Source organism: Catharus ustulatus, chromosome 5, assembly GCF_009819885.2.
Source record: "Catharus ustulatus isolate bCatUst1 chromosome 5, bCatUst1.pri.v2, whole genome shotgun sequence".
Lineage (NCBI taxonomy): Eukaryota > Metazoa > Chordata > Aves > Passeriformes > Turdidae > Catharus > Catharus ustulatus.
In genome coordinates this window covers 17,270,413-17,295,486 of record NC_046225.1, presented here as the reverse complement: position 1 = coordinate 17,295,486, position 25,074 = coordinate 17,270,413, and the positions used below count along the sequence as shown (strand labels likewise).

Here is a 25,074-nt window from a genome sequence, read left to right as displayed (position 1 = left end):
GGGCCTGCTTCAAAATAGCTCCTCCTGCATTTCCATCTCCCTACGAATTCCATCATGGGTGCAAAGGCAACACCTACCCCAGTGCAGCCCCTCTGCTCCTCACAGCTCCCAGGGGCCAGCTAGGGCACATCCTCTTTTGGCAGGAATACCCCAGACACAAAGCCCAGCTCCTGCCCCTGGGGAGGCATGGTCTGGGTCTTGCTCCATCACTCACCTCTCGGTACCATGAGGTGCAAACAATGCACATGTGTGTCCCTCCATTCCTCTGAGGGGAGCCTCTGTTTTCAAGGTGTGTTCATTGGCCTGCCCATCATGTAGAGCACTGTCATTTCCTAGGGCAGAAGACAAAAGTAAATTGAGAATATCAGTGATAAACGTAGTATCTTCTGAAACTGCTGATCTTCATTCTGCATATCTGAATTCTTAAAGAAACCTGTTATTTGCTCTTCCCAAAACTCCTGTTAAGATCTGATCTCTGAACCCCCTTTGATTTCATTTGCAGGCTTGGTGTATAGGAAGGGCTTCTTTCATTCTTTCCTGACTTCAAATACAAGGTCAGAGCCCCATCTCATTTCCAAAGAGGCAAAACTAGTCAGACCAGACTTTTGGAAGACCCCCCATGAATATTTTAGTCCTACACTGAGGAGTCCAGCACTTGAATATAATGTCTGGCAACTTAAACTTCTCTTAAGGTGGTGGAGAAGAACTGACTATCACTCGAGCAATTTTTACAGTTTAGTATTTTGCTAAAGTACTGTCATTCACAGCTGTGCTGTGACTGTCTGGGTGGCTCACCACAGACATCATAATTGCTGGGGAACAGATGGGCATGACATGGGCCCTGTGGATGCTGTCTTTTACCACTGCATTTTTCCATGCAGGATTCAGGTGTTATTAGTAAGAAAGGATGAGAGCACCTTGGTATCTCTGGATTCCTCTAATTAAAAAAAGCAAGATGAGAAGCAAAGCCTCGCTCTATACTGTCCCTTTGTTGTGGCACCAGGAGGACAAGTCCTTGTTCCTGCAGAGAAACCCACAGAGCAGCAGAATGAGAGAAGTTCATGCAATTGCCTAAAAAGATACAGGTAGTCCAGGCTGGTGGCTGATTATGTTCTGCTTCTGTTGCCCTGCCTTTACTTCATGCTGGGGATACAGTGCAGAAATATTATCACCCACAATCACAGGACACATTGTACATTTTAGAAACCGCTTCCCCACAAAGAACTTTTCCTCTACTTTGCCAAGATGAGCTTTGCCTGCCAAATGTTCAATCTCGTTCTAAAAAGCCTGACATCTGACCCTGTTGAAAATTTAACAGGTTTTTTTTTTTAAGTTATGCTGAACTGCATAATAGAGGGGACATTGTCAAAAGTTACCATAGAAATGGGGAAAGAAAGCAAAAAATATAAAAAAGCAAGATAACAGATGCCACTGGGGCACACGAGGTCATAAACCCCTGTGCCCTATCCTGGTGACCAGGATGGAGTGACCTAAGTCCTCACAGGATTCAAGCAATTTAAGAAATATAGAACAAGCATCTGAAAATCCCTGAAATGCAAGAAGTTAGGTTTCATTCTTCAGAAAACAGATCAACATTGCAAATATTCCTAGATCCAGCTGCCTTCAGCGAGGCAAAGAACATTAACTGTGATTTATCTGCTGAAATACAGCTATTTCCTTTGTATAAATGGGCCTCAAAGGTATTTTTCCCATTCAGGTGAACAGACAAAATTTCTCTGAGCTGGCTACACGTGGAAGTTGAAAAGACCCTTCTCTAGTCAGCCAGGCCCAACTTATGTTGACCATAAAGTTTGTGAAGTGGTTCCTCTTCAGGCAATCACTACAGAATAAATATTTAACGTAAGAAATTATTTCTAAGCTGTTCTGCAGGTGACTTTGCAGATGATTGAAGTGATTCCTGCATGAATCTACAAAACTTTTTGGCCCTGAGTCCTTCATATTCCTTCAAGTCACCAAACCGGCAGGACAAACTTTTTTGTTTTTGCTATGCTGGGACCACTGCAGCTACCAACTTGCAGGTATCTTTCTTGAAACCCTCAAGAACTGTCTTAGTCCTCTAAAGATATGAAGGGAAGGAGTCAATATGATCTGTTGGCAGGTTGTCAGCCTGTTGGATGATTTGGGTTGTGGAAAAGGGAGTGGGAAAAGCTGACTGCAAAAGAGGGAGGAGTGTTTCTGTATATAGAAGCTCTGAGTTCCATCACTGCACTTCCTTAACAGCTGTGGAAGGTGCCGAGCACACCACTGGACTTTGCAAGGGCATGTTTTCAGTGTCAGGCTCAAAAAAAGAGGCACTCTGTCAAACCAATGGCAGCAGACACTAGAAATGAAGTTGGAAAACAGGACCTGATTTGGGCCTTTTGTGAACAGAAATGTCTGTCTGCACTTCAGCCAGCATGGAGATGAGATGGAGGAGGACTAACCCTCTGAATCACAGTGGATGATGTGGTCCTGAGACTGGGAGTACCAGCAGGAGTCACAAAACAGTAATGTGATAGCTAAACTGGTCTCTCTGCTGCTGCAGGAAAGGGTCAGCCAGCTGTGATTTCCACAGAACCATCCAGTACTGCCAAATGATGGATTGACATAAATTTCCTCTCACCAGAGACAAAAAAATAAAAATAAGGAAGGAGCACCATTAGCACTTTCCACTTCCACTGCTGTTAAGAGCAAGTAAGCATAGATCATACTGGATAAGATAAGCCATGGAAGGAGCAAGGGTTCAGAACTCACCTGTATGCGTCTTGCCTCCAATCCTAGGTTTTTTGCCATTCTCCAGTTATTAGATTCTTTGCCCTACCACATTTCAGAAAAAGCATTAAGCTATTCCAAATTTAACTTGAAAATTAAAGCAAAGTAAAATGACACTGAGAAATCCTAAGTACTTTTACTCCCAAATGTATTTCCCACAAGCAGATTTTACTGACTTAAAATACTCTGTACATGAATTCTGGCTATGTGACTTAATAAGCGCCCCACAGATTGGTTTCAGTTTGTTTGTTTTTCTCATAAAGGACTGTGCTGCCACTGCCTTCAGTTGAAGAGGATTTCAGCTATTCCAGTGCAGAGCTAACTCAAAAGCTGTTTTTTGCTGATAGCAGAAGATCTGTAGTCCTCTTTGAGCTCACCTGCAATTCAGATGAATGTCACATGCTTAGATAAGCACAAAGTAAAGACTTTTTTTCTATCAACGCTTTGAGAGAAAAAAACAGTGGTCATACTACAGGGTTTATTTTTTTCGGAAAAAGAACCTTTCCGTTTGCTTTTACTCCTCATGTCAGTGAAGGTCTAGGGAAAGAACAAGGTACAGGATGGCAACAATCTGGACATCTCAGGTTGGTACATTGGGTTGAGTTTTTTTGGTTTTTGCTGGTTTTCTTTTTGAGTTTTTGTTGTTGTTCTTGTTGTTTTGTTCTGTTTTCTTTTCTTTAAACAAATAACTTCTGTCAGTCAATTCCAAATGACTGTTCCTTTCCAAATGTTCATTTTAATTTTAAAACATCTTAAAACCTTGGTCAAATACCCAAGCAATAATAGTAATAATAACTTTTTAAAAGAGAAAGTTTCCTCTAAAATATTTTAGTTGACTGAGACTTTATATTTTGTGTATTTTGTATTAAGCTAAACCAAAGTTTTTCTTTTTAATCCTGAATAGAATGGTATGGCTCTCTACCCTTGTGGTGTGTGGCTACCCTTTCCCAAGCAGAATTAGTTAAACAATCCACAGGATCACAACTTAATTAAAGGGCTCTCTCAAAGTATGAGGGAATTCATTACCCCACTGGCAATTAGTTTACATTTTTCCATCTCTCTGTAAGAACAAGACAGGACCTGAAAACACATCTGTCTAAGCTGAAGTCATCACGATAAATGTCCAGAGCTAAATGCAAAAGAAGGCTTAGGAACAAAGCATCTTATTTTGAGTCACTGAGAGGTCCTAGTGACAGGCTGCTATCATGGCAGTTCCTTTGAGCTGAATCTGACATCTCTCTCTTGTCTAAACTACTGAGATTTTCAGGTACTAAAAAGTGATGGACAATTAAGAATAAAAAACGAGAATTGTAACATTCAGTAGTACTTTCATAATCATATAGCAAGACTGAGCTTTTAAAGACCAGAATCTATCTGCAGAGAACAGCAAACAATGCTGTCTGAATTTTTAGAGAAGCCCGCTGACAGTGAGAAAAATCTTGTCCTCAGGAGAGGGAGCAAATGGATGCTCAGCAAGAAGAGGATGAGGCAAATTCAGTTAAGCAGAAAAAATTTTTCTGCCTGCATTTTGCACTGAAACTTTAGTACATTTGACAGGTCGTTTTTACCAGATTTCCTCCAATCAGTTTAATTTCTATTTTGTGAATACACAGGCACGAGTGCACATGACTGTTTCCATGTGTTGCATTCTAGATACACTTAGCAAAGGTTTTTAAAAACATCTGTGGAAAACAGGGCTGAAAAGCAAGAAAATCTGCTCTAGAAACAAAGCACTAAGATATTTCAATCTACAGTAGGGAAATCAGTATTAATGTGGGATTTAAGTATTTTAATGAATTTGAGATTTAATTTTGGAGGAGAAGGCAAAACAAAAGTAATATCACAGTAATCTGTGCAAGGTTTCTGCTGTCCAGACCACATGCACACCAAATTCTTTCCTCCCAAATTTTAAATACACAAAACTGTACATGCCTCTCCCTATACCACAGCTCCAGACAAGGACTAAGAAACATCTAAATTCAAACAGCAGAAGTAACTTATGTGTGATTGATTCTCAGTCCTACATTTGCTTTCAGGACAGAACAGTATAATCCAGGTGAGCAGAAAGGAAACCCAAGGTGGAGAATACTCAACTTTTTGTTCAGGGAGATATTTTTCTACCTGTCTTTGGATAAGCAACCCACAATCCTCTCCCTAAAGGGATTGAGGAGTGCAGCCCTGCTGTCTTGCAGGCAGCCTCGTGCTCTCAAATCTCTCAAGCACTTTGGAAAAAACCACCCACAGAAACATTAAGCCTTTGCTTTTGAAACTTCTTAAGAAATATGAATGCTCACTTCCTATTAATTTTAATTCCTTTCAGTGTCTCTGGAAAACCAGAAAGCAGCTCCCAAGAGATCCTGAGTGGGGACAACTTTGCACAGACAGTCTCCTCTGAAACTAATTAGTCACCTGCCACAGACCTGCAGGACGAGCCAATGCTACCATGACCTCCTTGGCTTTTCAGAGGCCTCTGATGCTGAAAGAACAACAGAAGTTACCTAACACTGAATATTTTAACTATCTCCTGAGCTAAGTAACGACTAATGGGAGAAAAACATTTTGGGATTTGCCCTTCAGTTCTGGGTGCTGAGCTCCTGGGAAGCAACACTGGAATACCTGAAATGATTCTCCCCAACACAGTGTTGCAGCATCCCCTCAGATGTACAGCCACCCCCACCTTCACACTGATGGGACAGCTGTGCCCTGCAGTGTCCCCACTTCACAGCAGAGTCTGATGTAGTCCCTAAAACACTGATTCAAGCCCTGGGAGTGGCACAGCTGCCTTGTCATGGATCCACAGCTCCCAGTGTGGGAGCACTGAGCCCTAAAAGCCTTGCTGCAAAGCCCTGTTAACATGCAACCCTAGTCCTGCATCCATCTGAGGGATAGGGTTTATTAAAGGAGACTGCAGTCATACTCTACTGAGAGAAAAAGCCTGTCCCATTTAGTAAAAAAAGGAGTGAAGCAAAACAAAATTGTCTACAGTACCTCGGTAGTAGGTACAACAGCATTTCCAGGATTAGAGAGAACTATCCATGGTGCTGAGTTTTGTGGCGAGAGAAGCATGCTGCAGGGAGACTTGGAGAAAACATTACAGAAAATTATGATACAGAACTTCATAAAAACAAGGCCAAGAATTTTGATATCTGATAGTCCAATTGCAGTCAAATAGACAAAAATTATTTTTGATGCTTTATTTGAATGAAGTCAGTAAACAAATATACAATGAACCTAGCAGCCAAGAGGCAAGGCTCAACCATCTAAACAATTGCCAAACTGTGAAATAAGTTACCCTTTAACCTTTGTCTCTATTTTATGTACTTTATACCTATAATTTGCAGCAGAGATACAGTAGATGAATCTGTCCTAGTTGTTGCTTGAAATGTAGCATTATCACTAGATAAAATACTTTGAAAGGAGTGAATTAAGATTTTTAGAAACCAAGCCCCAAAATTAAAGCTAGATAAACATCTTCTGTTACAGACCCCTCTAATTTGAGGAATGTTGTTGCCTAGGCAACCAGCTCAAGTGTATCTGTTCAGACCATGCTGGCTGTTTTAAATAGAAATACCATCCATTTAATGCACAGCTGATTTTTAGCAAAAGGTATACATGTGTAATGCACACCACCAGATCATGTATTTGTTTTGCATTAAGACACTGATATGCTTGTGTGGTACTTGCAGAGGGGAATATCAAGTGTAAGTCTAAGGACAAATTAATAAAAATGTGATGGTGCTGGAACAGCAGTAAAGCCTCATTAGCTGGGTGGGACTGTCAGCTGCATGGAGAGCCTGGCGTGTATGAAATTGTCCTGCTGATCTCATCACAGAGATGCGAGGAATAATTGAGCAGTGCTGGAGGGAGTGTGTACAGCCATCTCGCATTGCTTCATTATATCCAATTAGAAACTGGTCAAGCAAGTGAATCAAATGACTTCACGTTGCCACTTGAAGAGCTACTGGCTAAAGACAGTACCACACAGGTATGTAAAAAGATATCCTTGTAAAAAAACACTCCTCTGATTCCACACCTAATGTATTCTTTGGGAGTAGGGAGTGCTAGCAAATGGTGTGGTGTTACACATTGTTGGCTCCCTTGGCAAAGGCATCACTGGCAAAAATCCTGGCAGCAGCCAAGCACAGAAGTAGGAGGTGATCAGAGTAAGGCTCGGTATCTTCTGTATAGCTGAGTATGGCAGGTGATGATTTCTGTGAAGAGATAAAAAATTTCCTGGACAATGCTGCCCAAAAAATATAGTGTTGCATTACTAGGCAAAATAATTCAAGAAAACCCAAACAAACAAACAATCCCATTGTCGCCCCAAAACATGCTCACTGCTTGGTTGCAGTCTTGCCGTTTTAAAATATCAGCAAGTTTGCCTCCTGAAGAAGTTGGAACAGGGGCACTACAAGACCTCACAGAAGAGGTTGGGCTATAAGCAATCACAGTGACTCATGGTAATTGTACTGATGGGCACTGCAACAGTCAAGCTGAGGAGGGAGAATCAACTTTTGTGTGAGTTTCTACTTATCAAAGTAGATCACGTGATCTTTGCAAAAGTATCACTTAGTGAAGTCGAACTATTTGAGTCTTGGGAGGCATGTACATCTTTAGCCCTTTGTATCACTACCAAATCCCACATGCTGCTTTTGCAAGGAAAGACTTTCCCCATGAAGACAGGAAGAAGTGATTGGTACAGATAAAGCAGAAAATTCCTTACCTAATTCTGCCTGGTATGCTTTCATATAGCCAGTTAGCTGTGGGAAACCTCGTGCATCTTAGGAGACATCAACAGACTCAAGGCTGTTCTAGGCAGAATTAAGGGAAAAATTCAGAGATGGTATCCCTGTGTGAGTATCAGTTAAATTCTGTGTAATGCCCCAAAAAAGTGACGACATTCCAGAAGTATTTACATTATTTTCCAGTTGTTTGTATATACTGTTTATTTATATATTTGATGCCTGGGACTTGGGTAATGCGCAGTAGTTGCACAAGTGTGAGTGGGCAGGCTTAGCTGCAAGCATCATTCCAGCAATTAAGTAATTTCCCCAAATCTATAAATTCTACTTCAGAGTTGTTTGGGTGACATTGCTCCATTGATTCTACCTTCTACAGAAAGCTTGCAAAGCAAATCAATGACTGTACATGTAGAGGCACCAAAAAAAAAAAAAAAAAAAAAAAAGAGAAAAAAAGAAAAAAAGGAAAGAAAAAAGAAAAAAATCACCTGCCCTAAAAAAATAAAAGTTTGTTTGTTTGGGAACAAGATTATGCTAAGACACTGAGATAATTGAATTGATTTATTACAATTGAAAAAGATTGTAAATTATGCTAACCTCAGATTTTTAGCATCATTATCTAGCCATCTTTGTTTTCCTCCTTGTAATTTTTTATTTGTTTATAAGCCTTATTTGCTAATAAACCCCATATGCTTATAATAATTCTCCCATCCTGAACTGAAGGTAAGGAGTACAGACACAAGGAATATTGAGAAATTTAGTAGAAGTGGCTAATTAGGTTATGACACACACATTGGTTAGGTAACTTATGATCCTCAGAGTGCAGATACGCAAGGGTTTGTTTCAAATAAAGAAGATTTAAATTTCATTCCTTCTTTGATCTGAACTGAATTCTTCCACAGATTATTTATCACTTGATTGAATCTTGTAGGGAGATGGAGGTTCTGACCTCTGTTTATTTATTCTATTTTGCTATTTAACTTCAGTTTTATAGAAAAAACAAGGACAAGGCTGTGACAGTTCACAGAGATGCAATTTGTCTATTGAACTTAGCTTGGCATCTGTTAGACACACAAAGAAACAAAAGAAACTGCATAAATATTCATCAGCAAAGAAGTCAACCACGATGCAGGATTTGAAGCATTATATGTTATTTTTATAATGATAATAGTGATTCATCAGCCCTAATGATACCTCAGTACATTGCCTGACTGATCTTTTACTTGTGTGCGTATAATTTATTTTTCCATTTCATGTCCTGCCTATCATTTGTTCCCAAAATATGGAAGTAGATTTACATAATAGAATTCTGCTCGGTGGTACTGGACAGGTTGGAGGTTTTTCTTTCAGGTATTTCATTTGAATAAAGTCTATAATGTGACAAGTGGAAGATGGCACTGCCTTACAAACAGCTAATTGGGGGAAGAATTGTGGTGTAGGCATTAGGTAGCATGGACTGAGCTTTGAAATCTATCATCACCTCTCAAGAAAAAAATACTTTTTCAGCCTAGTTTCACAAAACAGCTTTATTCATCAATTCTGTTTATCCTTACAAATGAATCTTTTAATGACTTGTTTTTCTGCATTGCATATCTGCCAGAAGACAGAGAAAAACCATCCTGCTTTACAAAAAGGCAGAGTTCAACTTAACACCTTATCACTACAGCTGTTGCAGCTGGGATTTTTAACACAATGAAGAAAGTCCTATTTTTAAAAGTGCAATAGGTCCTCTGTCTGAATGACTTTCAGTAGGTACCTAAATCACTGAGTATTTTCATGTATGTCTGAAAGCCCCTGAAAGCTGATGGGGAAAGATAGCTCATTCTTCTAGACACAAGGAAAATTCTGACCTGAGCTCATAAATGTACAAATATTCTACAATGCATATCAAAATGCCTACAAATCATCTGGGTTCCATTTAAAATTTGAACTGAAGGCTTGCTTGATGTGTTGGAAGAAGGCAAAGGGAGAAACAGAGAAATGCATTGCTGTAGTCAAAGAACTGCAAAAAGACTGGGATAGATTTTATTCTAAAGAAATTTGCCCTTCCTTTTCTGTAAAAAGGAGAAAAAAAAAGGGGGAGTTCTTACTTGAAACCACCAATATGCAAGAAAAGTCTCTTCAAGGCAAGCTGCAAGGGTGGTTGAAGATGACACCAAAAGGTCTGCAAAGAGGTGAGAATACAGCTAAAGTCTGTAACCAGGCTTGGTTAATGTCTGGTAACCCCAGTCCTGAGAGCAGATAATGGATTGAATTGAACTCACTAGGAGGATGAGTAAGCATGGAATCTCAGAGCTCAGAGACTTTAAAGTCCCAAGTTGACAAAGCCCCAAGCAAATGTGGTTGGATGCAGTCCTGGCATTGCCCTGGGTGGGAGCTTGACCCCTCCGCCCAGACCTGTTCCTAAAGGATCACAGCACACAAGTCAGCAAGAGGGAAACCCAGTACATTTCTGCCATTTGGATTCAAATCCCTGGTATTTACAATATAGGTTGAGTGATTTTGGTATCACTGTAAAACACCACTTTTTCTTGCTGAAAATAAATGAGATTTTGATGAGCAGTGTTGGCAAGGTCTGCTCATTTCAGGTCCATTGGGAGAAGTTCTCCCTAAGTCTTGTCCTGCCCAAACTCACTCCCTTGAAATCAATTCTTTACTGTCTCGTGGTTTTCCTCAAAGTACATTCAGCATCACCAGGGGTCACAGGGTCCCTCCAAGCGCTGTCCTTGTGGCTGTGGCTCCTTGCACCTGTTCTTTGCTGAGCTCTGGAATGGACTGCATGGCTTTGAACTGAACAGAGTATCTTGCATAACTAATACACATCTATTTCCCTCTGCTCATTTCAGAGAACACTTGTGCTTATTGCTTGCTTGGTTAGGAACCATGAAACCAAACAAAGTAGGTCTGGGACGGACCTCTTGGGATCATCTCATCCATTACCCCTTCCCTAAGGCTTACAGAGTTAATAACGGAACAACAAGCTTGCAAACTCCAGCTGCCAGGCTTTGAAAGTTTGGCTTCTCCTAAAGAAGTGCACTGCTCTTGTCAGCATGGGAGAATCCGCATGTGCTTGCTGATCTGTGCAGAGATTAATTTTAAAGCGTACATTGTGCTCAGACGGCCCGATGCTACCATTATATGCATCAGTAAGTTTCGTATTATGCAACTACTAGCACTTATGTTCAAAGAAAGCACATTTCTTTGCTCATAACAAAAGGTAGTTGCTGTGGTCTCATTATAAAACTAAAGCTATGAAAGATAGGTCCTTGTGCAGCATCATCATCTGCCTATTCTGTTAAAAAGCATTTATTATATTGAGGAAAGCGTTGGTAATTTTCTGCACCTCTCTTTCATGTAGCACAGCTGGTTTCTAAGGCATATCTTCATTGGATTTGACTGCTCACTGAGTGTTAGCCATTATCAAATACTCCTTTCACTGCACAGTTTCTCTGTAGGTCATTCCCCAGAAGACATATCCATACACCAAAAACACTTGTCTTTCCTCTCTTCCTTGTTTCATGTAGCAGCAATTCATGGTCATTCCTGCCTCTGTAAAGCTGAGTTTAGAGGCATTATGCAACAAGGAGCCCAGATACCTGAACGTGGTCTTTTCCCTCCCAAGAAGGTTAATGTGTATTAAGTCTCATCACAGGACGGTCAGAGTAGTCACAAATCTGTTCTAAACTAGAATGTGGACATCAAAGTTCTGCAGTATATCAGCAGCTAAAACAGCCCCACAGGCAACCTGCAGTACCTGCAGCACAAGGAGCCTGAGGCAGCTAATTCAGGTGCCTCTGTGCAGGGCCACACATCAGAGCTAAGACAGATTAGCAGTGTAGCCTCAGGATTTTAGCCAGGACAGCCTGCAAAGGGACTAGAGCAGATGTGAGCTGTGTGGGTCTAAAGGAATGATTACCTGTTCCTGCTGTGTCCCAAAACTTCCAGAAGAAGCACTTGACACTGAGGTAAGCACAGACACAGCCATTATTTCAGTGACCAAGGAGGGGCTAGGCACGGCAGGATCTCTACCCACACCTTCCCAGCCAGATCTGACTGTTGAGGTGGCTGGCTGTTGCTCTGCACCTGTCATTTCCAGCACATAACATTGATTACTTCTTACACGCTTTTTCAGGTTTGCAAAATTCTTGTGCGGTCCCCTCACTTGTGTCAGATTTTGGTGAAAAGAGTGGCTTCCCTTTTTTCCTGTTAGGAATAATGATGGTTTGCTGACTCATAACATGCCCAAAACTTTTTACTACAGATGAAAGTGTGCTTTGAAAGCCTTCATCCAAATAAAAATTGCAGCACACCTAACACACTATACCATTCCACAAATTTAAATGCCCAGTTTCAGGCTGTCAATCACTAGAAAAATTCTTGATGGACTGTTCTACAAAAATTGAGTGATAGGAGAAATACACAGGGTACAAGAAGAAAACCACTGGTAATACCACATACATTTCCATAAATGTTAGCTTCCACGACCAATGAAGGCTATTCCTTATTCACCACTGAATGCCACCCTCTAATTTTTTCCTTCTTCTCAGATTAGAATGCAAACCTATCCTTTATGGGATAATCCTCAACCCTGGCCGAAGTGCAAGCAAGTCTATGATCTAAATTTAGCAAAAGAGCTGCATTATTCCAAGATGTGATCAGGATCAGAAAATGTTCTCTACAAAACCTTCACTCAAACTAGAAATCATGATTTCCAGCCAGTAAAATGCTTCACACCAAGTGTCGTTTGAAAAGAGTATATAGCAGTGACAGAACAGATCCACAGAAATAGCCCAAGTAGCAAAATCCTTATCATTTCCATGGAAATAGTTGCAATTTATCAGAAAAGTCCTGCATTTTACTGAAACCTATTTGCTCATTTGTGTGAGCTGGTAGGTATGATTCTATCAGGTTAGTCACTCTACATGGCAAGGGTAGTTGAGATCACTTCATTGCCAGAGCTGTTTACTCCTGTGTCTACATTGTATTTTGAGCTACATTACTTCTTTCATAGATGTGCATTTTACAACTTCAAATGATATTTTGTTTTAAATCCCCACCAGAAAACCATAAAATATTAAATGATAAATAAAGAAGCTACAGAGGACACTGTTATATTTGCAGTAAGTTTCTATCCTGAATGCTTAAGGTTAACTTTAAAGTCTATAAGCTAGGCTTAGACTCTAGGTCCAAGCACGTGATGGAGAAGGATTAAGGAAAAATAAGTTTTAGCAGTCCTCACTGTGAGCACATACCAACCTTGAAAGCAATAAAGAAGAGATGGAAAGCCTCACAGGCTACAAAGCAAAGATCAACACTTTGATGAAAAAGTTAATACACATTCCTTCCACAGATTCTGTATATAAGATGTAAATTGGGAGCTACTCTATGAACCTGGGAAGAAAACTTATACTGCTTTATCTGGAAGCCAAGATTTATTTTGATGCCAACAGTGGAAGTTTTTATAATAGCTTCTATCTGACTGCAATGTAAGAAAGCAGCATTTTGTTTGTTTTTTACTACAGCTGAACTAACTGCATGTTGTGTACACAGACCATTTTTCTGAGATGAACAGGGTGTGTGCAGCATTGTCTCCCTTCTTTCCTTACCCTGCTCCCCACATTACAAAGTGATGTGAATTCAGTCATTACTTCATTACTATGGATGGAATACTGCAGACAAGGAGGTGTGAGACAACAAAAAGTGAAGCTGTGAGCGATACAGTAATAAATACAGAAAGAGCACTGCATAGGCACAATTTCTTGGGTAAGAGATTAAAAAAGAAATGGAAGCTGCCTTCCCTTGCAATCTGCCATGGCAAGAATACTTAAACCATTGTGAACAATGCTGTGATTTGGAAGACCTAATGAAAAAGGAAACTGAAGACAAGCAGTGTGAACAGTGAAGAAGTACTGAGCAAGCTACCAAAATTCCTCTTGTCACAAGAGTGGTCAGTGAACTTGTGAACAAGAGCCTGCTCAGGCCTACATTTTAGTACATTATTTTGTTACACTGTGTTATTTTAACCTAGGGAAACTTGCTGCTGTGTTAGCAGTGTGCCTTTCAGGGCCACAATAGCATTGATCCAGTTAGATCATAAAGACGTATTTTTTCAAAAGTAGCAAAACCTAATTTGCCACAAAATTCAATAAGAATGTGAACCAGTTCCTGTGAAACACCTCGAGAAATTTTCCTTAGTAAAACTGCAATACAGCCTAATCCTCAGCAGTCACAAGTCCAGTGCTTTGCAAGGTTTTTGATTCCTGGGGCTTCCATGGGCCTGAGCTAAAGGAGTGACAAGAAGAATTTTTCCATTGATTTGACTGAAATCTTTCTTCATCCCTGGGATCCCTGGGATCATCTCCCAGAGGACTATCTGGAATAAACACAGCATTTGGACTCTATCAAATACAGTAACCTCCACTTTGGTGAGGATTTCCATCAGGATCTCATGGTGACCTCTGAGACTCATGTGCAGTGCTCAGCACTTTAAAAAATGTAAAAAATGTAGCTAGAACAAATAAGGATGTAAAAGCTTTGATAAGAAAAAGGAGTAGGGAATTATCTATGCATTTCCTGGGATGTATAGAAACATATACATTTGCAATGTATATGATTCCAGACTCATCTACAGGGATGAACTCCTGCAAAATAATTAAATTGTTGTGTCTAAATCACTAAGGTAGCTTTGAAATAAGTGTCACCTATCACGCATAAATAACAATTGGAAGCCCCATAGAGTCACAGTAAAGAGATAGCCAGAGTGTGTTCTGGGATTTAACATAATGTGTTGATTCAAAGCACTCTTTGCACAGCAATTAACCTAGAAGGTTATCAGCAGTGATTTGCTCTGATACCCTATTATGCAGAATTGCACGCTGCTCCACAGAACAGTACCAAAGCATCCCTTACACTCAGTCAAATAAGCTTAGCACCAGCCAAAAAAGTCCCAAGGTTATTTCCCACAGCAGGGAAGAAACTGAGCCCATCATTTTATATTCTTGAGGAATTAGGTTTAAAAGAATATTATCAGCACTAGACAAGAAAATGGAACTAGCAGGCAGAAAGGTAGTTGTAACTGGACTGCATAAGAAATTATTACATAGACTGGAAGAAAAAATGGGACTCCTCAACCTGAAACAAAGAGAAGAACTGTACTTGGATAAATAACTCAACCTTGCTGTTCACTCTTCAATAGTAATTCTGCATGACCATCTGGAAATTCCTCTGTGGTAATTCCTTTTTAACAGTTCTATAATCACATCTTAATTTGTCATTTCTTAGAAGGATTAAAAGAAGTATTTTGCCTCAGCCAGGCCCATCTGTGACTGTGCACATGCAGGCCACATACAGGCAAGGGATGTGCAAAGCCTGGGGACAGCCACACCACCCTGCCAAAGCCACAGCTGTCCAAAGGAAACTCTCTTTGACAGTCTGGTTGCTGCACCAACAATCTCTTACCAGGCTCTTTCCATATTAGTAGTGCTTTGTCTTTAAAAAAAAAGACCTTAGCACCAGAGAATCCCAAGCCTTGGAGACACTTCAGAGATTATCCAGCCCTCAGGCAGAACAAGTCCTTTCTGTTATCCTGAGGGTGCTTTACCCCAAAACCAGGTTTGAGATAGTTTGGTGGAGATGTCCAGTCAGGCAGAATTCTCCAAGAGCTACAGCCTTTCCAGTAGAATATTCTCCTAATGCTTAGTTTGATGTTTTGGGCTTTTTTTCCTCTGCTGTTAGAGCCACATTATTTCTTCATGTATCCACCCTGATTATGGAGAGCAGATTTATTGCCTTTCTTACTGCAGTAGCCTTTTATCTATTTGCAAAAATGTCCTCCATCACATTCTCTCCTTTAGACTAAATAATCCAATCTTTTCTCTCCTCCACACTAAATGAACCCTTTCCTTTCAGAAAAAAAACCACCAAAATGCAAGATGTTTTGCTTTGAAGTGTCTCAATTGAATACAAAAAATGTTGATGCAAGTAGCAATTTTAAACCAGAAGTTCAGATGTTTCAGCTAATAAAATTTTTGAGTTCAGTGCCTCACACATAATTTCATGCATTTTTACTACACCAAAAGAACTAAAAGGTTATGCCCACAAAACATTCTGGTATCAACAGATCTATAGCATTTTTCACAAAGGCATTTGCTATGAATGCTTCTCTCAGCTCTATCACTTTGTCCCAAATAAAGCAAAGTCTCATAAGAACATGCATGACTTTGAAAGTATGAACAGCCCCACCACTAACAAAATCTGACTTAGAAATAGAGTGTTTTCTTAAAATTCTTTCTCGAGGAAGGCAGTGACTGCAGTGTAGAACCTCCACATCTTAGAATCATGCCTATCATTTGAGAGAAAAATCTCCTTAAAAATATGTATTTAAGCATTTTTAAGATTCATGGTCCAGCACAGCTGCAAGAGGAAATGGAAGAGATGTGGCTTATTTCGAACTGATTTCTTTCTGTACTAGAAAGAAGTGAAGTGTATGTGCAAATTGCAATGACTTGCACACAGGAGGATTATATCATACTGCATTGTACCAAACCTGTATGTTACCCATTGACTTTAGGGGTAATCAGCAAGAGAACACCAGTATTTTCCAGCAGGGTGGTGTGGGTGTTATACCACACTCCCCTCCAATTACTTCTGGAGAACTGCAGCTACAGTGTGGGAAATGGATGGATTATAATAGACTTCCCTTCCACTGCTGCGAGGCCCTGATGCACGCACTCCTCCCCTTCAAAACAAGCAGCACCGGCAAGATTTACGCCAGATTTCTGTTAAAAATGTCACAAATATATCTCTTGTCCCAATATTTCCCTAATTTATCTGATACTAACTTTGCTGCTTTCATAGTTCATTCCTAACCACTCTAATTAAACTTATTGATTGCTTCAGAGGAAGGATGTGTAAGGAATGGGAATGCTTTTTACCTTACTTCTACCTCCCAACTCTGTGAACAGCTGCTCCTCAGAAATAAGCTTACCCTTTTAATTAGTTGCATAAAACTTAGGTTGGGTATGGCCTAGAGATATTATGGAACAGAGGATGCTTTGGGAATTCCGGGGATCCCACAGCCAAGGGGGACATGCTGGCAGCCTGTACAGAAGGAACTAGTTGGCAGCTCAGCAGAGATATCTGGGCTGCTCTGGACTTGTCAGAAGTTACAAAATCCATCCAGGGATTTGGAACTTCTCTGAGGATCAGCTCAGACCAAGCCATACTTTGTCACAGGCAGACAGGAGGGCCAAATACATACAAATTATACTCTCTGGCCTCTTCTCCCTTTCCTTCTACCTTCTCAGGGAGTTCTGATGAATATGAAGCACTGTCTCTTTGCATGTTCAGTCTAAGTCCCATCTTGGCTGGGGATATTTCCAGACCCTCCCTGTCCCCTGCATTGTGGCTGCACCTCAGCTTTGCTCCCTGTCCCAGCTGCCTGCACCCTCCCAAAGCATGGATCAGAACAGCTGGGCTGTCCTGGCATGGCAGAGCTGGGCCACTGGCTTGGACACAATGCAGGGGGCCAGCACAGTCCCCAATTTCTAATTAGTCATTACTGAAATACATAGTGACAAGATACATTAGTACTTTGATAAACTCGTATGAATGGGGAAAAAAGATGGGAAGTGGGGAGAAGAAAAACCTTTCACTTGGAAATGTAAAGTTCAAAGCAGAAATAATGTATTTCAATGATCATATATCCCAGTTTAAAGATAATGTATCCCTTGAAAGACTTGCAGTTTAATGCTGAGCTATATTCTTTCATATTCTTTGACATAATAAAATACATGTATTTATGTATGGCTGTAAAGCTGTATTATTTTCAAAAGTTATTTCATTGAAGTAGTTGACCTTTTTATGTTTCATGGATACATTTCTTATACAGTAATAGAAAAACTGACTGTAAACCACTTTATGTTAAAGTATATGATCATTTAAATATTATAACATTCAGACCACTATGTGATATTTGAGGTTTTAGAGATAAAGAAATGGTCCATAAAAAAAAAATCAATAATATGAACCTTCTACTTAGAATGCCTCTGTTATTTGTTTGGACTTAAATTTGATTTTATTGTTTTTAATTTTATCCTCCTGGGTTTTAAAATGTTCAGCAATTATCTGATTTGTAGCTACAATTGTAGTATGTTTACTTGTAAAATGTCTTTCAAATTAAGATAATTATTCATACTTTTAGATTTTCCCTTAACTTTGCAACTGAACATTTGCAGTTCAACAACAAGAAGCGGTACTTTTTACTTTCCAAATGGTTCTAATGCCAAAGCACTTTGCTGATTTAATGGCTGGTTTTGCAGGAAAGAAAAAATACTAATAATTCTCAGCAAGCAGAAAATCAACAGCTATCGTTTTTCAAATGGGATTTCTGTAGCTCTGTCAAGTGTCCCATGATGTAAAAAGGAAAGGCAATTCAATCCCGTGTTTGATTTTGCCTCCAGAGGCAAGAGCTTGATGCACCTTTCTCTGGAACCTAAAATTCCAAATAATGTGGAACTCTATGGGGGCTGAGAGGCTTGAAGACAAGACTTAATTGTTAGGAGCACCTGAATCACTTGGGCCAAAGTATTCAATAACATAACATTCAATAACACATTCAAGAACATATTCATATAAGCTACTGCCACCTACGATGCCTTCCATCAATGTCCAGGGATTGGGTACCCACTGCTTCTCTGAGACACCAATTCCAGTGCCTCACCACCCCCACAGTAGCAAATTTCTTCCTAATATCCAATCTAAACATACTCTCTGTCATCTTAAAGGCGTTTCTCCTTGTCTTATCACTCCATGCCATGGAAGAAAGTCCCTCTCCAGCTTTCCTGCAGGCCCCTTTTAGGTACTGAAAGGACACAACCTGGGCTAGCTCTTTCCAAGTTTATCTTCCCTTGCCCACAAGCAAGGAGAAAACAGGTTTATGCCTACAATTTCAGGAGAGCCAGTGCAGAGGAAAATCTCTGGGAAGGTAGATGGGTACCTTTTCCTAGCTTGGTTAGCTGGGTGGGTTCTCACTGCACATTATGTGAGCTCTGGAGCTGAGTCAGATGTGTGTGAGAATACAGATCTCCAAGTACAGAGGACATTTTGTAATCTACAGTAAAATGCAACAGTTAGGTGAAATAATTCAAGCACAAATTTCCAGCATCTTAATTTCTCACTCAAGCTTACTTCTGGGTGCTCAGGGTGTGACTGACATTCGCTGCACACAGCAGCTGCCGTGGGTGCTCTGAAAGCAGCGCTGAGTAAGGAACGTGGCTGTGCACATTGCCAGAGGTTCAGTGTGGTTGGAGCCCTCACGCCAGAGCCAGCAGGTATCACACAGGCATTTTCCAATGAGTCACTGCTTTTAATTCCCAGGGGAAGCTGTAAAGTTACAGTGAACTCAGTACAGCAACAGTTTTGGTTTACAGAAAGATAGTTGGGAATCCCCTCAGTCTTTCCTGAAGCAAAATAAATTTGGAAAGGGGACTGTTAGCGAAGAACAGTGGAAATTTTTGGCCAAGTCTCAGGCTACAGCTGCATCCCCTGGTGATCTTCCCTGCTCCCAGTGGTGTCAGCTCAGACCTGCAGGCTCAGTTTACCCAACTAGCTAAAGCACAGGATGGACTCTACATGTCCAGTCACAGCTGCCTTAGCATCTGGGAAGCAGTCAGGGCTGATGAACATGACCCACATTGCTTTCTCAGTTCCCTTGGGTGGCTATGGGGATGTATTTTTTATTTTCCTGACAACTGTATCAGGTATTGGGCAGACCTAATGTTGTGGGGTTTTTTTCCCCTGAATAAACCTAATCTGTGGTTCTTGGAAGTTTTTAAAAGGTCAAAGACAAGGCAGTGAATTCCCTGGAGACTGACAGCAGGGTCCTCACAGAACATTTAATTGCAATGGCTCCTCAGAGGAAATGATGGCCTGAAGAAAACATATGGGAGGACCACACTGTGTGTTTTGCTCTCTGTGATTCACAGGACAGCTGGAGTGGCCAGGAAAGCTTCAATACACCAAATAAAGATGTGTTGGAATGAGGAGCAGGCACAAAGAAGATGGTACCAAGCACTGCAATTGAAGGCAAGAAATCTGAGGTGTTGGAAGAACTCCTTTGGTTTAACACCTTGGGAAATACAGGCTGGTATCAGTTCAGGCAAAAGGAAGAAGAAAGATTATTTGAGGAAGATGCTGTACATTTGTTTATCTCTGCAGAGCATGTATGAACAGACTTCACACTAACTTGCCCAGAAAGCCTCCTCTAACACTCCTCTGGACACTCCACCAGCCTGGCTCCCACATATTTGCCTATTCCTAGATTGTGCCAATTTTAGAAAAGCAGTGAAATGCTCAGAACAATCAGATATACACCAAAAAAAAAAAAAAAAAAAAAAAAAAAAAAGCCCTAAATCCTCTGCTTTTAAATAGCTTTTGTAGTGTGGATTGATGAAATGATCTGTACTCCACCCCCCCACACCACCTTCTGACATGCATCCATTGGCTTGACAAAGCAGGTAGTCACACACACTCCACATGAATGCACCCGTGGCCAGGTTGCCTTGGAAACCTGCACTGCTACCTAATATTGTTATAATTGGCAAGAAAATATAGGTTTTCTCCAATGATTCACAGCATGTTTCCATTTTACATAAATACAAGCTTTCCATCTGCAGTTTTCTGAAGGTTTACTTCACTTTTCCCCCAGAGACATTTTCTCCCCAGAAAAATTAAACTGTTGTTTAAATGTTAGGTGTTGTGTCAGTATAGGGGGCCATACAGCAATTCCAGCTTCCCTGTGTCTGCCAAGAGGGACTTCTATCATTCAGGAAGAGGAGCCCTGCAGTTCACCCTGCTGCATTTAATTCCATGCACAGCTCTGAAGTTACAGCAGGTCAGCCCAAGTGCCCCCACACAACTCTGCTCAGGCTGCATGCTCTCCACACACACCATCTACCTTATCCAGCAAAAGCAGTAGAAATTCTGAGTAGATTTTACTGTATGAACACTTCCAGCACACACCAGGAATGTCATAGGATGTACTCAGCCAAGACATAGCCTCGAGAGAGTGTTTGGAGAAGAACCTTAGAATCTCCCCTAAAGGAGGGCTACATAAAAGCTACACGTATGTCCACATTGCATGTACTTACCAGAAAGATATAAACGAACTCTTGGTACTGCGGCACAGAGAGACCCCAAATCCTGTGCTTCTTAGGAGATCAGCAGCCTGCAGCTACTCCTCCAGCCCAAAGCCCAGCTTGGGGAAGATGGAAACTGCAAATGCTGGTTGTCTGATGAGCAGTTTTTCCTAGGAAAGAGAAAAGGAAAAATCAGGCATGATGGAGCACTGCATGCCAGTGGGTTAAAAAAAATTGTCTGGCAATTGCTCATGAAAAGGGCAAAATCTAAAGTAGCAACCCCCAAATGAACAACCTGAAACATTTGGTGGACATTGAACTGAATGCTTTTAAGTCAGGCTGAAGAGACATTTTCCTCAGAAAAGAAATGAACTATTTCCAGTTAGCCCAGACCAAATGCTGTGCCTCTCTCCTCAGTACCTGCAATACCTGATTTCACCATGATGCAATCCTTCGAGCCTGAAGTCCCACAACTCCTTAAAAATCTTCTCCAAAGCAGTGTGGTGACTCACAGGCAAGTCCTGGGGTTGGTGTAGGCTCTTTCTTCAGCTGCAGGAACTACTCTGAGTACCCTTTCCTGGGGCTGTTTCCTCACCTGGGTGTCCAGCCCAAGCAGTGGCTGCCACAGCAAAGTCAAGGGGATTCTGATCCTGCCATCCTGCTCTGGAAAAATAGTGAACCCAACATAAGATAAAGGGTTTTGGTAAAAGTAAAGCAACATAAATCTCTGAAATATGAATTTAAATTGCCAATTTAAAACTGCAGTAAACTAGCTGTAACAAGATCAGAAATGGTGCATTTTCCATACATTTGGGGGAAAAAATACAAGAGTTTCTTTCCTGTGCTTGTGGGGTACAGCTGTTCTTTGGCTTTGGTTATAGTCTCAAAAAAGTCTCTTGAAACAGAAATGAATTTTTTTAAATGTAAAAGCATTGACTTGTATTTTGCAAAAGTAAAAAGCCCAAACCAATTCATTTAAACATTTTTTAAATTATATCTGCATGGTTTTTGTAGTACATGCTTCCAGCAAATGTGTGCTTTAGTAAAATGCAATTAAGTTGTGATGCAAGGCATTGATGGCTTTTCCCCCTATCTGCACCATGTCAGTAGAGTTCAGGGGATGCAGTAATTACCTTAACTCTGTTCAAAAGGCTGCAGAGTTGTCTCCAAAAAGAACCCAAAGACTAATTTTTAAATGCTCATTTAAGCATACACATTTAGAATTGTATTTTTCAAAGGTTCTAAGGGAGAGGTGGCAATACGAACGTTAGGTTTTGAAAAAGACTCAAAACTCACAGTGAGATACTCCGTTTCCAGCATTTTCACTCTTCAAAACACCTGGGTATTTGACTTCCAGATCACCATTGAAAAATTTGGCAAGTCTGCCTTGAAAACTTTGGTTTTGGTCCATCTGAGCTGCTTCAGTACAAAATCAGCTAAACTACTGGATCTGCATTTGACAACACGAGAAGCTTAGCAAGAAAGGCAGATGGCAAAATGAACAAAATAAATGTTAATAACTCACTAGGTGTCACTCGGTGTTCATCCTCTTTAAATATCACACTATTTATTAGGGTGTCTGCCCAGCACTTCAAACCCAGTATCACATATCAATACGTGAGCTATTCTTGCAAGTGCTCTGAAGTATAGTGAGCCCATTCAACTTGAAAGAAAAGCAGTCTAAAAGTAACATCATGTAAAACTTGCACTATTCCTGGCAAAACACCTCGTTTGCCCATCCTGCTTTTAATTTTGATGTTTCTCCAAGATTTACAACTTTGCAAGCAGGAAAAAAGCCCCCAAAAGGTAAAATAGAAGAGGCGAGAGTTCTCCAAAGAACCCAGGCTTATGAAACTGAAAATTCAATTCTTCTAGGGTTGGGTTTTTTAGACAGAAGGGTCTTTGAATCAAACTCTTTAACACAGACCAGCAGGAGTTGAACTAAAACCTAATTTTCTAACCCTAACAGGCTTTTTTAGCAACATCTGATCCAAGCAGTCACATGACATTTCAAAACATTTCGTACCATCTTATATTTTCAATTTTTAAAACTAGAACAACATGATTCTGTTCATGATTCTGTTCACAATTCTGTGCAAGACTTCTAGACTTACGGATTTTAAAAAAATGGTTGGAAACTCCTTGTGTTGTGGACATTAGATGGCTTTAATGTAATCTCAGACACTAGTCTCAATATTCTTATTGATCTGAAGAACCGATGATGTGGCCTTGTAAAACCCGGAAGAAATTACGATAGTTGGGATGTATTTTCTCTTGCTGAAAATGTCAATGCTTAATTTATTAGTGAATTTCTTTTATACTTCTATGACTTTGCTTGGAGCTGCTGCACTGTTTTTTAGAGGCATGGAATTTTTCTTCCTTCAAGCTTCCCTCCATTCTCATACTCTACCTTTCTGGTCAGAGCAGAATGCCAGGTAGATGATGCACAGCAGAAGGAAAACATTCTGATGGGCCAGCTATTTCCTTAAACAATGTTGTTCTAGGAAACATGCCAGTTTAGATAGAAGAGAAACCATCTGATGTGGAATAAAATACTGAGCTTTTTACTACTGCCCTTTTTTTGGGTCTCAATTTTCTATTTCGTTCCCACTTTTATGTGACAGTCCGTCATTTTGAGTCCTGCATCTCATAATATACACAACATATTTTCATTTATTGTTCTCCTTCAACCCACTAATCACTTCAATGATTCCACTGTGGTTGTTTCACTAACCTGCACCTAAAGTTGTACTCAGCAAACAAAAAGAGCCATTTCAGTGAGATGGCATATGGGAAGCAGGACACTTGCCCTGACCAGTTGTAAATAGCTAGAGAAATGTCCCATTACACTCACAAATGCCGTAGCAGAGATTATAGCTGTGAAAATACAAAGATGCAACGCACCCTCCTCCCCTCCTCCCTTTTTTTCATAGCAAAAGCTATCGAGCTGCTAACCTGGGCTGGCGGCGTGCCGCAGCGATTTCAGCAGGAAAGCAATGCCTGGCTGCTGCAGGTTCTACGTGATGGGAAGCAGAGGAAGGTTTGATCCTCAGCAGATGGCACAGATGGGCACCGTGCCAGCCCAGGGGCACTACCTGGCGTGCCTATGGGATTGCTTGCTGCGTTTGTTAACGAGCTGTGGGCGAGAGACAGCTTTGTTTTACTCTCCCTTCTCTTCCCCCTTTACGTGATTTTGCTTTTAACCACCAGACAACAGCAGTGCTCTTCTGCTCTTCTCCAGAGTGTGAAAGATTCAGCAATAAAAGGAAAAAAAAAAAAAAAAAAAAGAAGAAGAATCTGTTGTTTTTCTGTAGCAACTGGTCAGCTCGAACCTCCAACCTCTCAGCCTCCCATGGCTGCTAATAACTCTGTTTACTCAGAGCCAGACCACAGTGGGGCTTTTGGACCACAAACCGGGCTGGCACCGTGTGAGTGTGTAAAGAAGCAGCATTTATCATTGTCATGATTTTGTTGCTTTCCCCCACGCTTCTAAGAGTTGATAATAAGGAACTCAGAGGCAGCACAGCTGGCTTGAGAGATGTCTCTGCATGAGCAAAGGAATGGCTCTGTTCCAAGAGCAGGCACAACTTATTTCTCCCAATCTATGAATAAGTGCCACAGTAATGGAAAAATAGCATTTTACCTTACATTCTCCTTTTGTTTTGTCTCAGGACTTTGCCTTCCCATATGTTCCATGGTGCAGATCTGGAGCACGTTCTCAGGACAGTATGGTCTGAATGGCAGAGAAGTAGGTGGGGGTTTTTTGGTTTTTTTTTTTTTTTTTTTGTTCACCTATAAGTTTATATTTAGGCTTTCGCAAGCTAGGGTTGAATGCAGACCTGGGCATTTATTCTACCAATGTGTCAGCCAAAATGTATGGCTCTAGCATCTGCACTCAAGTAGTTGTGAAAAAATCTCTCATGTACATTTTGAAAATGAGGAATTCTTGGAACACTATCAATAAAAAAAAGAAACCCTATAGATTTCTTGGGTAAGTCTGATGTGAATTTTAGAGACGACAACTGACATCCATCACCCCTAGACTGAACATGTGGAGAAAAAGTGAGTAAATCTTTTCTCCTCCCCATTGATGTGGTTCAATGTAGCATTTTTCTCTACCCTTTTTGTCAGCCATAATGTAGGACACCAACAAAACTACCTTCTACTCCAATAGAGCTCAACAAGAGTAAACCTTTTCTCTTGGGAAGAATGCAGCAAAGCAATAGAGAATTTCAGGGCAAGTCTAAGCTAAATTGACTCAAGCTGCCTCAGAGACATTTACCTAAATCACCCTTCTTGTAGTGCAGGCACAACTATCCTTCATTTTCACAAGCACTAAAAAGAAAACAGAACCTTTGAATTCATTTCTTCACAAATAAAGAGATGTTGGAAAGCAAACTTAAGTTAACCACTTGAAAAGTACTTCC

The 25,074-nt window shown here is 40.6% G+C and overlaps 1 long non-coding RNA gene across 1 annotated transcript in view; it reads right to left on the bottom strand.

Annotated features, from left to right (window-relative positions):
* Positions 1–25,074, bottom strand: part of LOC116997074 — a 322,705-nt gene that overhangs the window by 280,251 nt on the left and 17,380 nt on the right. Inside the window, exons 6-13 of the long non-coding RNA XR_004418068.1 lie at positions 24,291–24,380; positions 23,603–23,783; positions 21,944–22,097; positions 21,077–21,310; positions 20,660–20,817; positions 7,496–7,583; positions 5,761–6,983; positions 215–332 (exon numbers count right to left, since the gene is read on the bottom strand). This is a non-coding gene — a long non-coding RNA (uncharacterized LOC116997074). The remainder of the gene's footprint in view (positions 1–214; positions 333–5,760; positions 6,984–7,495; positions 7,584–20,659; positions 20,818–21,076; positions 21,311–21,943; positions 22,098–23,602; positions 23,784–24,290; positions 24,381–25,074) is intronic.